This window comes from Pezoporus occidentalis, unplaced genomic scaffold (assembly GCF_034315485.1).
Source record: "Pezoporus occidentalis ecotype Australia unplaced genomic scaffold, CSIRO_AGI_Poc_V1 ctg159, whole genome shotgun sequence".
In the NCBI taxonomy this organism is placed as follows: Eukaryota; Metazoa; Chordata; class Aves; order Psittaciformes; family Psittacidae; genus Pezoporus; species Pezoporus occidentalis.
In genome coordinates this window covers 2,207,712-2,222,793 of record NW_026913415.1, presented here as the reverse complement: position 1 = coordinate 2,222,793, position 15,082 = coordinate 2,207,712, and the positions used below count along the sequence as shown (strand labels likewise).

The window sequence follows — 15,082 nt, the reverse complement described above, 5'->3', positions numbered from 1 at the left end:
GGCAAGCTTTGGCTAGAAAGGTTCAGTTGTCATCCAGTAAACTGTACCAGCAAACTGTCTTCATTGTCCTGTTATTAACATGCTTATGAATAATATTAATTCACCTAAATATAATCTCTATCAACTAAATGGTCTGTTTGAGGTTGAGACATGTTTCAAATCAATTTCATAGCAAAATATTTATTATGATACTCTTGAAAACCCCTGTAGGTCACAGAAGTGGGTGGGTTTTGGTGGCATAGTACATTGTCCTAATGTACTTAGTACATTTCTTGCCTACTTGACTATACCAGTGAATGGTTTTGGTTTCCTGTACTGCATGGGGATGAGAACTTCTTTGTGCAAACACTATATAGGGCAGAAGAGAAAGTTACACTTCTGTCTCTGTAGCTTCTTTGCTGTGCTGCTTCATGTTGTGTTTGCCGATAAATCATCTAAAAACTAATGTCACAATGCCTGTTTAGTCCTGGCAGATTGAGGGCTTCTAACACTTATTTTTCTGTTTCATCTGCAGGTCTCATGCCCATGGGATGCTTTACAAAATTTTTTTTTGGCCAGTGTGGAATAAGAAGCCATGAGGGAAAGAGATGGGGTGGGAGGCAGAGCTGCAGGTTTGTCCGTGTCCCTGCCTTTGTGGTTTGTCAGTGAGACACAGATCTCAATGCGTTAAAAGGTCTTAAGAAGCCACGGATGCCACCCAGTAAACGTTTGGAACTGTCCTCTGTGGAAGCATTTAAAGGCATGCAACTTTTGTGCAATCTCCAGTTTCTTACTCCTTTTGCTGGGTGTGAGGGTGCATACGTTTGTGGACTGGCTGGCTACAGAGATGGAATCTCACAGTTGGTGAAATGAAGTCAGCCTGTGTGTTGTAGTAATAACTTTGATGTGTTATATTGCCTAATGTCTTCTGGTGTCTTTCCTTTTTTCATGTTTATCTTGTGGGATTACCTTCCTCCTCTTTACTTTCCTTCTTTTGATCTTGTTACTTGCTACTTGCAGTACTGGACAGCAGCACTTGTGTTCTCTGCTTTAACAGGCAGTCTTCTTTGGTGCCCACTGTCATGTCCTACCCTGCCTGTTAGGTTTATGTAAGCTTTTCTAAAGCAGAATCCTGTTTTTTTTTGTGTTAGCCTCCAACTTCTACAACTTGAGTCTGCTCCCTGCTAGCTGTGGTTGATGCCTTTTGTGACTCGATTCGACTGTGAGATCGACTTCTCTTTCCCTTCTCTTCAGTCACCTCTCTTGCACATAAGCATCCTGCTCTTCTGTGAAGGTCTCCTGTTATCTCTTCAGTACTTTTGGTGGTGCATTTTGCTACCACAGAGGTCAGTGGTAATCAAGATAGCAAGTGAAACATTACTAGTTCTCAGCAGGAAAAATAAGAACCTCCATTTTAGACTAAAACCACAAAGCTTGCCCTTGCTGTGATGCGTTGCTCAGTCTAATTTAATGTTACTGCCTTGTTTTTGAGAGAATGACCTCATGGTGAGAGTGGTATTCTATAAAAAGAGAAATGGGCAGAGGGATTGCTGGATGTTTTTCCCGAAATCGCAGTGCTGGGACACAATACGCCTGGGAGCAGCACACGTATTTTTGCATGAATTATTAGAGCAGAGAAGGTTATTAGCAGCTAGGTCCACATAGCAGCCCTCAGAATTCTACATTACAGCCTGTAAGTGCTTTCACCTTTTGTACAGATAAAGTAGAGCCTGTGGAGCCTATAGCATTCAGTGTATTATGTTCCAGTGTGACCTAAATGGCCTTTCACTGACATCAGGTAGAACTCTGCATGCTGCAGTCTGTAATCTTGCTGAGCTGTGCTGCACCTCCTGTCAAAGACGAAGGCACCCACTGTCTGCACTAACTTACACAAATCATTTGCTGTCCCCTAGTTCCTGTCAAATTGTTAATTCGGGCTTTGGCTGAGCACTTGTTGGACATCCCTGGGCTTTATGGTGGTGGTTGAAATGCTCTTTCTTCCACATGACAGTCTCCTTGCCCCTCCTCAAGAAACCTTTAAGATCCCCTGTTGTGAATTGGAGGTTGCTTTCATTACTAGAGTGCGTCACAGTCAGCGTCACTTTAATGTATCTGTAACACAAGTATCTGAAAATTAAAAAGCAATTTCTTCTTTTCCCACACTCTACCCATGGACTTTGTGCTTGTCTGAAGCCATCTCCAGGTCAACAGCTTGTGTGTCAGGTCTCTGCTTGCTTATGGGTTTATTGCTGTAGCCAGGCAGCAAGGACTTCCCTGTAAATTCAAGTCTTCCTTCAGGGAGGAAACTCCTTTCTCTTGTCTTCAGTCTCATTTTCAAGACTTCACAAAAGGAACCTCAATTTGCTGCATTGACCTCCCCTTTCTTTAGCATGAATGAGAAAGCAGGTGTTGATGTGAATGTTTTTAGTGGACTCTGTAACAAATCCTGTGTGGGGGAAAAGAATCCTACTGGTTGTTAATGTCTCCAGAAGAAGCACCAACAACCTTCATCATCTCCTGTGTGTACCTTGTTCTCCAGAGTTGGTGATATTTGACTTCTGTTGAAGCAGCCAAAATGCACTGTGTAGCCAAAAGATGATTTACAGAATTCTGAAGCTCACTTTGTGGCATCTTACCTAATACTTGGAGTTGTATGCCATAAAGACTCCAGAAATAGCTATGTAATATGATAGTAGGATGCAATTCCAGGCTGTGACATACACATACTGTAAATAAGATACGGGTGGCTGCAGGCTGCCCCTGCTTACATAAATTCAATGCAGCTATCAGCTTGTGGCATACTGCTAATGGATCATTGTGCTGAGTAGCATGCAAGTGTTATGGGATAGGAAATTTAAGGCGATAGTATTACCTGGGAGCTGACAAATCTCTTAGGTTTTTCCACCAGGAAGGAGGGGAGGTGATACCTGTCTTAAAGCATCTGGGGGGAAGACTTAAGTTCTTGCTCACCGATGATGTGACAGATGATGTTTCGTCTCATTAAAAAGCTTCTTATTTACATAGATTAACCCTATAAAAATGGATTTTTGTCTTTCCAGTGTTTTCTGAGTGTCACTTCAGTTTACATTTGTCAGTGTTGGCTGATTATAAAAGGTAAAATATAAAGTGGGTATCAAGGAGGAGAGTGGAATAAAATGCTGTTGTCACTTAAAACAGTGGTAAGAGCAGTATATGAAACCAGAATCCATTTGCTGGACTAATGTGTTTGTAATTGTTGAGATGCCAAGTTTTCTGTACAATGTTTTTGTAATTAAACTTTGGAGTTCTTTGTTTTTAAGAAGTTGATGTGCTTGTTTGACACTTGCTTCATTAAAATTGTTCAACATTGAATCCATTCTGATTCAATTTTAACTGCATTTTCGTGAAAGAATTATTAGTAGTGTTGCTCTTCTGTCTGAGAGATTTTGGCAATTCCATGTTAATCTTTGAAAGGAAGTAGCGTGCCCTTTTCCCCCCTCCATCCGAAGGTCCCTCCCTCTGAACAAGCTAAAGGAAGTAGTTATTATTTATAGTGATGAAAATGTCATAGATCAGTGGTTATAGCTAATTGTTATCTGGGCACTTCCTGTCATCTTTGTTCCCCAACTCGAGTAGCTTTAAAACTGTCATGAGTGACTCTCCTTCCCTCAGCCCTTTTTAGACATCTTTGCCTTTCTTTGTCCTCCCTCATTTCCCACCACCATATTTATTTTCTCTTCCTATAAGAACCTTCTGTATCATATTCATTCCCCCTGACTTGGTTTTGCTTTTCCTGGCTGGGTTTTTATCATGCATCTTCCCTTCTGGTTGCTGAGTATGGAGTCAAACTGTAGCCTCGTGAAACCTCTGCTTTGCTGTAGATCCTCTGGGGAGGAGTTCGGATGACTTCTGCCTGCACTGGTGCTCTTTATTAAGGTCGCAGTGCTGTAAGCAACCATGTCTTTGTGGTACTTTATGTTCCATCTCATTATTTTGGTTGCCATATTAATGCCTTCTCTTTCTGTATAGCAACAGACTTGGTTCAGATCCTGACTGCATATTTGGATTTACTTTGGAGTGCTTTGGAGATTTTGTAAAACACCAATTACGAAATGATGGAAGTATAAAACCCAGAAGGAATCTTGGGAAATCCCCCATAGGAGAATAGCTGCCGTGGCTAGTCAAGAGTTGGAGAAGGTAACAGCAAAGCAGGTGTTTCCCTGGAGGAAAAAGTAAGAGCAAAGCAGCAGTAAGTTCATTATCAGACAGAGCTCTAGCTCCTTCCGAAGCCGTGGTGCTGTACATGGCATCAGGAGCAGATGGTGATCCATCACGCTCAATTGAAGGCAGTGTAGTGTAATATTTCCGCTGGTTTTTCCTGTTAGTTCCCCCCTGTTTACTCTGCTGCTGGTCAATTGGACTGATGATTAATCAGCATTTAAGGGAAGTTAGGGGGGTTTGAGGGCTCTTTTAAGAGGAAGGGATCACTTCCTCTTTCCTCAGGCAGGTTCCTGTTGATAATGTATTTGGAATCTGAAATTAGGTCTTTTTTTGTCTTTTTGCCTCAGTTCATTGTATCCTTCAAGTCAGGAGTACTCTGGGGCCTGTCCTCTACTTCTACCATAGAACTTGTTGCTTGTGAACCATGAGCAGTTTCTTTCCCATAATATTGAGGTTTTGGGTCTTTTTTACTTTTTAAACTTTGTCTTTCTTAATATATTCATGATTTTCCATCTTCATTGCACAATCTTTGGATTTTGTATGTATGGTACCAGTTCTGTGTGTGGTGAAGTATCCACATCTGTTACATAATGCAAGGAAGAACAGAAACTGATTTATGGGTTGTGTTAATAAACCTGTAATTCTTATGCTGTGGGGGTTTGGGTATTTTATCATTTAATGTGCACACACTGATGGCTTGTGTTTCTGAAGTTACAGAAATGGGAGTTTATATAGGTCTGTAGGTTGAAACCTGGCTGAAGGCTTGTGAAGCTGAAGTCTGTATTATTAGTGCAAATAAATTAGTGCATAGCAAATGGAGACCTGTGCAATTCAGCTTTTGAATGTTTGAACCAAAATAGTGACAAACAAATGTAGGTAGGAGATCTCTAAGCACAGTTTTGGAGGACATGAAAACATACAGCTTCCTACTCTTAACACAGAGAAAGACCTTAAAGAGAGGTGTGATGCCAATAGCAGGTATCACTGAACTATGGCTCCTGTGTGAGCTTCACTTCAGCTATGTTGGGTGGGAGATAGGATGAATGATCTACTGTTTGCTCATTTTCTATCTTTGACTTCCACTTAACCCCAGTGTGAGCACAAATACAACACAGGTTTGTTGTGTCTGTGTCTATGTGTAGCCACTATGCGGTGTTCAGACAGTTCTGTAGCTTTGGAAATCAGTGTTTATGTTAAACTATCCAGATTTTATTTGCATTTTTGATTTGAATGATGAAGAATGTGAGCAGGATCCTCCTCCAGATGTACTGATGTGTATGTGTTTGAGTATCATAAGCATCAATATTAAAACAATTTGTTAGAATGCATTCTTTATGTGCTTGTCTGCTCAGGCCTGGCAACAGGTCTCTGGTGCTGATTCACCCTGGCCATGGAGGTGTCCCTGTGCTTATGCTGGTACAGTGTGGTTGAAAAATCAGATGAAATCATAATGGTGTGTATTTTATTGATTCAAGTTATTCTAAGAAGTGGATTCGAAGATCCTTTGGTTTCTCTTTTCCTGTTGATGAAATGGCTTGTCTCCTGAGGTTGTTGGATTCTACTGTTTAAAGGTTTGTAGCTTTGGTCACGCATGCCCTGGAAGGTGGAAGGCATATCTCACTTTTCCCTACAAGTATGTCTCTCTACTGAAGCCCCTCCGATCTTTTTGTTTGTAAATTTGGATTCTGTATACTTAGGTGTAAGGAGTTTTGCCTGTTCAGCTCCTTTGCTGCTAGATATCCATCTGGCTTCCGTGAATTGAGAGGAACTATACGTGAACTGAATACCTGGCTGTGTGGGAAGCAGGAAGAGGTCTAGTTTTCATTCTGGAGTAGTAGTGCCATGGAATTTCTATCTCATATCGGCAGTTTCAGTTTTATTAAATCTGTTCCAGGATTAGCCAGAAGTGAATTCCCTCACTTTATTCCCTCACTTTGCTTAAGCCACTTGCAGAGAAATCCCAAGCTGAAGCTCTCAGCCTATAAACATACTGCTTCAACTCCTCATCCCTCAAAATGGATGTCAACAACTGCAATAGTATCCTCATTCTTCTCTGAGGAAGTTTCTTTTCCTCTATGACACTTCAAATTCCTGCCCAAGTTGTTTCTGTTTCTTTAATATTGGAGGAAGAGAAGTAAACAGTTTGGGCTAAGGCAAGAGATGCAGGAAGTTCATCTGCTGTAAGCCAGCAGGATGGCTGCAGCCAGGAGAGTGAAAAGCTCTGGAAAATTCATCTAATGCCTTTCCTAGAAAGGCCTGTGGCACTTTGAGCATGAATGCTGTATATGCGCTGGAGCAACAGTGCACATGCTCTTTTTCTGGTATGTAACTATGGATTATGGAGAGTGTTCATTTTGTCCTCAGAAGCCTTTTGTTCCCTTAAATACTTGTGCAGAAGCAGAGCATCTGCTCCTTTAGAACTGTAGCTGTATACTGGCTTTCGAGCAGATGCTGTGAGCTTGAGATGCAGAAGGGGAGAAGGTCACTTTGTTCTGCTTACTAACAATGAGTGGCTCTGACACATGTAAATGCACGGAGTCAAATTCAGTTTACAGTTTAGTTTTTCTGCTAAAGGTAAGAATTACATTCTACCCTCGTTCCTTCCCAAATCAGTTGAGGGACTTTGTAGGTTAAGGACAGCAGAAGTGAGAGGATAGAGCAGTAGAATTTGCATTTATTCTTGAGGTTAATGTTCGCCTGCTGCCAGTGCGTAAGTGGTTGAGGCTTTAACCTCCGTAAGTTTGGATTCAGACCTGTAAATTCAGTATGTTTTTGAAGTGCTTTTGCGTATTAAAAGTAGGAAATGTGAATATGGAATTCCAGCTGCACTCTAGTTTCAGGACTTCTCAGTTACGCAGTAAATGTTCATTTGCAGATGTCTGGAATCTTTATCCACGGAAGGCAAAGAACCCATTTTCTACTGGAGGAAGCAGTGCCCTCTAATGATAAATCTTGGTATCTCAAAATGAGAATGAAAAAGCCTGTTGTGGGAGCCAAAGCCAGAGAGCTTCTGCGTGTGGAAACTTAGTTCCTGGCTTTGTTGCAGGCAGATGGTGGTTTCCTGGGGTTTTGTGGTGGGTTTTTTAATTATTATTTCATTTCTTTGTTTCATGCAGATGCATTTTCCTTCTGCTGTGCTGTGAGGGCTGGTCGGGGTGAAAGTGGTACAGCAAGTATTGTGTTACAAGGAAATGCTGCTAGGGCAAATAAAACATGAACTCAGTTTGCATGTCTTTGAACTTGTCATTCTGACAGCAAGGAATGGCTGTGATAAAGGTTTCTAGTTGGCTGAAGCTGCTTCTGTGTGTTGGCTGATACATCAAATCAGCACAGCTGACTTCTCTAGCTTCCTAACTAGCAGGAGCTGTAATACATAAATCCATGTAATGGAAGCTTTGCAACTGTTGGTATTTACATAGCACTGTGTCTTTGCAGGGCTGGTTTTCATTCTGGGAGCCTGCAACAGCCTCACACACCAACAACACTGCCAGCTTTCTGGAGCTAGAGCATATGCAGCATGGTGGTAGCTGCTTTACTATGATCTTACTCCAGCCAAAGCACCCCTGCCCAACTCTGAGCTTCATGAACTCATTGAAGTGGTAGAAAGCTGCCCAGCTTTTCTTCTTGATGAAAGTTTTGGGTATTCTGTGAATCATGTAGAGGTCTGGCAAGCACCAGCTTTGTACTAAATAAGCAGAGGATCAGAGGAAAGAAGGGAGAAGCAGGAAGTCCTTTCTGGATGTATCTTATGTACATTTTGGCTCATTATTTCATGAAACTGTACACTGAAATGATGTTGGAGCACAGGCTATAGAGAACCATCCTCTTTTCAGCGTCTGAAGTTGTCAGTAAATAGATGACAATCTAAATCCAACTCCCTATTCCATGCTGTTGCCCTTACCTGTGTGTTTTCCTGTCCTGCCTGCCTTTCCCTCTCTTGCCCTCTTTCCTTGTGCTAAGCTGCTTGGGCTTAAAATTGACCAAGTGCGTCCGCCAACAAAGATTTTTCCTATGGAGAACGTTGTTTTTCAATGGATGTCACTGGAGAGGCAGTGAATTTGGAGGGTGCCTACAACTACTGCAATTGAAATGTTCAGGAAAGGCAGAACTATGGAAGTAAGCGTTTAAAATTATCTTGTCTTCTGTGAAATGGGGGCGCAACAAATCAACTCAGCAACTGCCATTCTCTCTGGTACCCATTTGCAAGCCAGATACTGATAAAACAAACTGAAGGTATAAAATCAAAGACTGTTTCATCTGGGATGGGGAGCGGGCAGGGGAGAAGATGATGTTATTGATAAAAGCAAATACACAAAATAACAAATTCCTGGCTTTTTCCCTTGGGATATGTTCAATTGTAGAAAGAATGTTTATGGAAGAATATATTGTGCTGTTTAAGCATGCTTCAAAGAACATCTCCTTTCTTACCTTGTAGAAATTCCTCCTAATGGAATTCATTCCCAAGCACCCAGGCATCTCAGGTTTTTTTCTTTTCTTTTCCTTTTTTAGACCATATGTCAGTAGAACTGATGTATATTACCCATGGGCCAGTTTGTAGAGGGGTAGCTTAATCTGGGCACGTCCTTACCTTCAATTGCAAGTCTGTTGTATTTAATGGGGTGTTAACTCGGTTTATTCTCTGGGATTTGTGCAGTAATTTTATTGCCTGCAAAAGGAGCAATTTGAAGCCAGATGAAGTATAGGTATACTCTGTAACATACCTGCTTAGCTTGGCAATGATGCCTGGACATGCTTGCCTTATTCTGGTATTTGTATTTTCTCATCACATCTCTTGCATCTCTTTTTCTGGCAGTCCTGCTGTGAGTCTGAGGGATATCTCTATGTACTGCATCTGATCTGTTTGCAAATCTGATAGCCCATCTTGGACTAATGCAGACCTCTTATTTCTGCAGGCTTTCGTGGGCATAAGCACAGGCAGGATTTGGTCTTTACATCCTCCTCAATATACTCTAGCTCTGACTTGATTTTTGTCCCTTCTCACCTTCAGTCCTGTCCTCCTCTGTGACTCTTAACTAGAGCTGGAGTCTGCTCTTCGGCTTGCATGGAGTTATTCATTTGGTGCTTTCTCCATCTCTCTGAATCCTTTTGACATTGCATAAATTTCCATTACTCGTGTGACTGCAGAAGGAATTCCAAGATCCTTTTCAGGAAGCAGTTATACAGATGCAGTTTCGCTTTGGTACCAACCAGCAGTACCGAGTGTCACACAGTATTTCATAGACAATTGCTGTCGAGGCATTACATTTTTCAGTTACACTGTTCTGTAGACTACCATCTACCGAGGTTTATCACACTCTGGGTTTATTATTCCCATCTTGTTTTGTCCTGATTCAGTCCTATACAACAAGAAAAGATGTGTCAAATGTTGTTGGCAGTGCAGACAAGCATAAGAATAACAGTGGACTCTGAAGTCAGCTTGTACTAATAAGGCTATTTGGTAGTTGAGTTCAGTGATGTTGTAGCAGAACCGACAGTGAATTATAGCCCAAGACAGTCATAATGAAATAGGTTCCTGTAATGCTGAGGCACCAGCAAGACAAAGTCAGAGGGGAAATCAAAGACAAAGAACAAAAATCAACTTTAAGTTGACTGACTATGCAATGTGGCAGTTTTAAAAAGACTTTGCTGGGATGCAGCTGTTCTGTAGAGGAATGGCATGGATCTGCATCTGTGCCTCAGGACAAAGCTGAATTGTTCAGCCCTCTTCCATTGGTGGTCTTACAACTTCCTAGCGATAAAAGCACAGTTTCATGAACATTAAAAACCATTTCGCTAGGCAGTATGTGTTTAATGTGAATGAGACACACAATGTCACCTCTGTTGCGCTGTGAGTGCCTGAAAGCATCCTCTGCTGTTTATGCTTGTTATAGAGGACAGACAGCACTAAACTCATCAGAAACTCTCCTGGAACACACCGATGCCCTGAATTCACATGAAGTATCAGGTTTGTTTGTCACAGTGCAGTTTTGTTGTCATATGGCTTTGACATTTTTAATCTAGTAGTAGATACTTGACAACTAGATCAACTGTTCCATAGAGCCAAAGCTTCCAAGGAAAGCCTTGAAAGTCATGAAAACTTAGTCACAGAATTTGCTGGAGCCATGATTTCATCTGCAGTCTTGAGCAATTGTAGATGTGATTATGGATTATCAGCCTGTGGGGAAGCTGAAACTGGCTCTGCAGCTTTTCCTGGGCTCATCCAGTATCTCCCATCCTGCAGCAGAGCTTCACAGAGGAATCTGCATGGGGTTTCTCAAGAAAAAAAATCAAAGAGGAACTCCTGCAATGCATTACAAGTCTGTGAAAGCCTATAATTCTTCAGCTAAAATAGCAATGCTCTTTCACATATAATGGGGTCACTGTTTCTCTGGTGAGTTTCTCATGTTATTGATACTTACTAGCAGGATTCCAATTTGACGATAAAATATCAGCACTTCAAAATCCTAGCAATGAGAGAGTTTCAAATGACAAAAATATCAGTCCTGTCACTTAAAGAAACACTTTTTTCCATTGCTGTGGCTACTTTTTCTTAATGATAGGAAATGTCAATCCTATCGTGAAGCTCTCTAGGAGTAAATTCCCTGAATCCAGTGTCTCACTATCCAGGGCCAATGCGTTTTCACATAGCAGGAGATCTGTTGAGAGGAAGGTATCCTCAGGGTAAGGTGGGAGGGCTGAGCCTGCATCCAGATCATCTGGGTCCAGTGTCCAGGCTCCGAGACAGACTTTGTGTGTGATGTACTATTTCTGTCTCATGGTCTGGTCAATGTATTAGCAAAAGATACTTGGATACTGCAATGATGGGGATGATAGAAGGTGTAGATGGTTCTTGGGCATGTCATTCATTTTTCTCTGCTTCAGCTCTTCATTGTGCAAATGAAAAGAGTAAACATCATTCATTTAGACAGAGTGCTGCCTGAACAAGGGGCTGTCAGCCTACGTGCCAGCAGTGTCCAGGAAATAGCACTGTGATCTGAATCTGTAGGCAGCGTTCTATCGTCTACCTCCAATGAGAGTTTTGCATATGGTTAAGAGATTAGAGATTGGAAATGGTGATTTCTTGTTTGCTTTTTTATTATCATTTCAGGGAGACTTGTGATATCTTTTTTCTCTTTGAGATGTGCTGCCTAAGAGAGCAAATATTGCAGCTGAATCTTGTTTTCATTATTCTTTCTCAAGCTCTGGCCTTTAAGAATGAAAGCAGACATGGTGTCTGTACAAGGAGGTGGCAGAGGTCTTGTGCAGTCTTCTCAAAACGGTCCTTTTCTCTTTGCATGGTGTAGCAGTCAGAAAATGCATCAGGAAGGTAGAGATAAAAGAGAATGAATGACACGAGTGAGTGCGGGAGCCAGAAATAACCTTTTGACTGGGCTTGTTCACCTAGCCCAAAATTACTAGTATAATGAAAGTGTGGGGTTGAGCCATTGTCCTGGGTTCAGCAGTAGCAGTCATTTTTCCCCTTCTTGGTAGCTGGTGCAGTGCAGTGTTTTGACTTTCAGCTTGATAACAAGTGTTTTGGTTTGGCCAAGGACTTTGTGAGCCTCATGCTCTGCCAAAATTATACCACAGCACGTATAATGAAAGTGTGGGGTTGAGCCATCTTTAAGGGTAAAGATTTCGTCTGCCTGGACATGTATTTGTCAAAATACTTAATTGTGGTGTGGGTGCATTAGTAAAATGAAACGATGCCGTATTAAAATCAGTATCCATACAGTCTTGCATAATTTAACTCTATCAGGTTAGAAAGGGATTTTTTAGCATATCAATGAGCCCTGGCTGGGTTTATTGTCTACAGAGACTGCATAGTAAATAATACATTATCAACGATGTGTTTCTCAGGATCCTAAATTCACCACTCTCCACAATCTCCGTCTTTTCTTCACTGGACTGCTTAGTCTCTTCTGAGCTGCAGTCCTGCTCCTCATTCTGGTCAGGTTGAAGCACATTTCCATTGCTTTGCTGGAGATTCAGAGCAAAGGTCAGGCTGCTACAAGGAGTTTAACTGGGGAGGGGTGAATATTGAGCCCTTTTTCAGGTAAGGGAAGAGTTGCACAGCCAGGAAACTCACATTGTGATTAGGAGCTGGTCATCATCATGCTGGGAGGATGGAGCCAAGTACAGAAGAAAACTAGTCAGTCAGAATGGTCTTTGCCCTATCTTTTCTACATAAGGGGGAAGTCACAGGTGAGAAACCTCATTTTATTGACCCAATCTGAAGTTGGGAGGAGAAAACAGGATAAACCAGGTCAGGTTTAGGCTTCACTGGTAGCTCTAGAGCTGGCTCAGTTGCTGCCTGTGAGGGGAAGGTTCCTGTCAGCACCAGATCTCCCAAGAGACCTTGTTTGCTGAGCTTCTGTGATGGGAAGTTTCAGAGCTAGTGTCAGTCTGGATGGTTCATTAGTTTAAATGTCTGGGTTTGGGAGGTATGTGCTCAAGCAAAGGCTTCTAAATATAAAATAGTCCTGTGAAGTTTTCATCTTATGAATATTCACTTGTTGAATTTACATCTTGTTTTTTATCTCTGAGCTGCTAGAACAGAGCCTTCCACAGAGGACAGCCCTCCCATCTGGCTGCATAAACTCTGATGGAAAGATGTTGCAAACCCAGTCCCTTGTTTAATATGTCTGTGCCCTTCAGTTGGTTTCTTTCAGCACACTTTGAAGACCCAGCCATTGAGACATGCAAGCTCTAGTAAACTAGGACTTGAGCAGAGTTTTGGTCTGTACACCCTTGAATGTGTTGACTGAAGTGGTGGAGGCGCAGGTGGAACTTGAGAGACTGAGGTTATTTGGGAAGCTGTTCTCAGCACAGAAAGTTATTGGTGCACTTGGGAGAGAATAAACACATCCTTCACATGCTTGTTGGGCATCTGGAGTGTGATGCTTTGGAACTACAGGGAGGACTCTCTGTTAGGATGGAGGGTTATGACTAGAGCTTGCAGAGGTATCAGGGGTTTGTTAGACTGTTCTCATTTACTTTTCTTTCAGCTATGTATCGAGTTATTTTGTGATCCACCTTCGTGTGGTGGCTAATGGAAGAGAGTCGGTGCAATTGCTCCAAATAAAGCCTTTTAGCCACTAGATTCTAATTAAAGCAACCTTTTTTTTTTGCTTTTCAGAGAAGAAAAAAGTACCCTTCAAAAAGCTACACTTTCTTTGTATCAGCTGAATATATATGCAATAATTTGCCAGCCTGATGGAGACAGGAGTTGAAATATACTTGGAGCAGTTATGTTCAACCAGATGTACGTGCTGGCACTACCTGGAGCTTATTTCTCCCACAAGGTGATATTTCTACCATGTAATCTTGCTGCTTCCTGCTGTAGGCACTATTAGGGAGAATGTGTCAGAAAATTTAGTCAAAATGGCTTTCTTTCAGGAAATTCCATTTCAGTTATGCCCGTGGGGAAAGACTGCATAGATTTAGGTGAAAATTCATAGTTCTTGGGTTTGACCAGTTACAGGGGCAAGTCCACATGCCTGATTGCAGGAGCACTTACATTTACAAATCCTACCCTCAGGTTCTCTAGGGAGATGGTTTCTTTCATCTTGCCTGCTGCTTCCATGTGCTTAGCTGCTCAAGCAGGGATGGAGGAGAGCAGCTTTTCCTAGTGGAAAAAAACCACCACACCTATAAAGATGATTATTAAAACTAAGCAGTTAAATTTCATATGTATGGTAGGTTCTTAGTGTGCGGGTGCAGCCATGAAAACAGTGGGAAGGGTCTGCACTGTAGTTGAGGAGCTGTCCTGCCTTGGTGTGAGACAAAGTGCTCGTTGGATAGACTGGGTCTAAACTGGTGGTGATGTTGGGGGGGGGATTGCCTTATCTCTAAACCTCATTTCCCTTCCAAATGGGCCTGTAACCTCAGACTGAGAAATCAGTGCTCAGGAGAACAGAGTCATCACAAATGCAGCTTCCAAGTGCCAGCAGCATTAGTGAAAAAGCAACCCCAAACTTCCTTCTGTATTAATGAATTTATTCACAAGTCTTACCAAGGTAACTCAGTGCCTGACCCACAGCCATCCCCAGGAGGAGAGAGTGATGGAGTGAATGAATTGCAGCTAATACTTAACTAGCCTCCAGACTTGGTGAAAAGATATGGTGGATAAGTGTGCAGGAGGCTCAGTACATGAGAACCTCTGATTTTCTTCCTTCTGTAACTGTCCCTGTGCTTCAGAACAGCTCTTCATAATTCCTTTCCCTTACTGTCCTTAAGACCAAACAGCCTCTTACTCCCCACTTGAAGCATTTCGGCTCTGTTGATACGGAACCATTCCCTATCACTCCCTCTGGAGTTCCATAAATTATATCCCTGAAAATCCTTCTGTCCAACATCCTGTGGTTTAAAAAAAATTGAAAAGACATTAAAAAATCCTTTCTCTGCTCTCTCATTCCTCCTGGTCCCTTGCACCTGAGCTGGCTCTATCTGTGAAGCTCCAAAGCCTGTAAGTGATGCTGATTGCCTCTGAGTCAGAGAGGCTTTTAAATCTGAGTGTAAAATGAGACTCCTACAGCAGTAAACAGAGTGATCATATACCTCCTTTGAAGTTACCATTTAAATAACCTCCAGGGCTTTACTGATGCAGGAAGCAAGCAAGAGGAAATAATTCCCTCCTTCCTCCCCTCTCCCACTCCTCTCTCCAAAGCAGGGAAAATGAATTCCCTGGCAGAGGAGGGACCCTGGTATTACAGAAGAGATGAATGGCTCTCACTTGCAGCTTAGTTAATGAGTCAGCACATATGCATACATGGACACAATTTATTAACCCCTAAACACTGCAGATGATGGTGTTATCGCTCTGATAAAGTAATTTTAATTAGCTGTGTAATTTATAAGGTTGCTGCTCCATCGGGGGAAGCCTGTGCCCCGACTTGGTGCC

The 15,082-nt window shown here is 42.1% G+C and overlaps 1 protein-coding gene and 1 long non-coding RNA gene across 8 annotated transcripts in view; both read left to right on the top strand.

The window, feature by feature from the left end:
* HMG20A (high mobility group 20A) overlaps positions 1–3,330 on the top strand; it is a 40,503-nt gene extending 37,173 nt beyond the window's left edge. For both annotated transcript variants that reach the window (XM_062612225.1, XM_062612226.1), the window contains exon 10: positions 515–3,330. The gene's annotated coding sequence lies outside the window, so the exon portion shown is untranslated. The remainder of the gene's footprint in view (positions 1–514) is intronic.
* Positions 3,331–5,141: 1,811 nt separating this feature from the next.
* LOC134160313 (uncharacterized) overlaps positions 5,142–15,082 on the top strand; it is a 130,399-nt gene continuing 120,458 nt past the window's right edge. For 4 of the 6 annotated variants that reach the window (XR_009963504.1, XR_009963505.1, XR_009963503.1 and 1 more), the window contains exon 1: positions 13,154–13,444. This is a non-coding gene — a long non-coding RNA (uncharacterized LOC134160313). Of the gene's footprint in view, positions 6,501–11,785; positions 12,385–13,153; positions 13,445–15,082 lie in introns of those variants that run through there. The other 2 variants (XR_009963507.1, XR_009963506.1) reach the window with 2 other exon arrangements.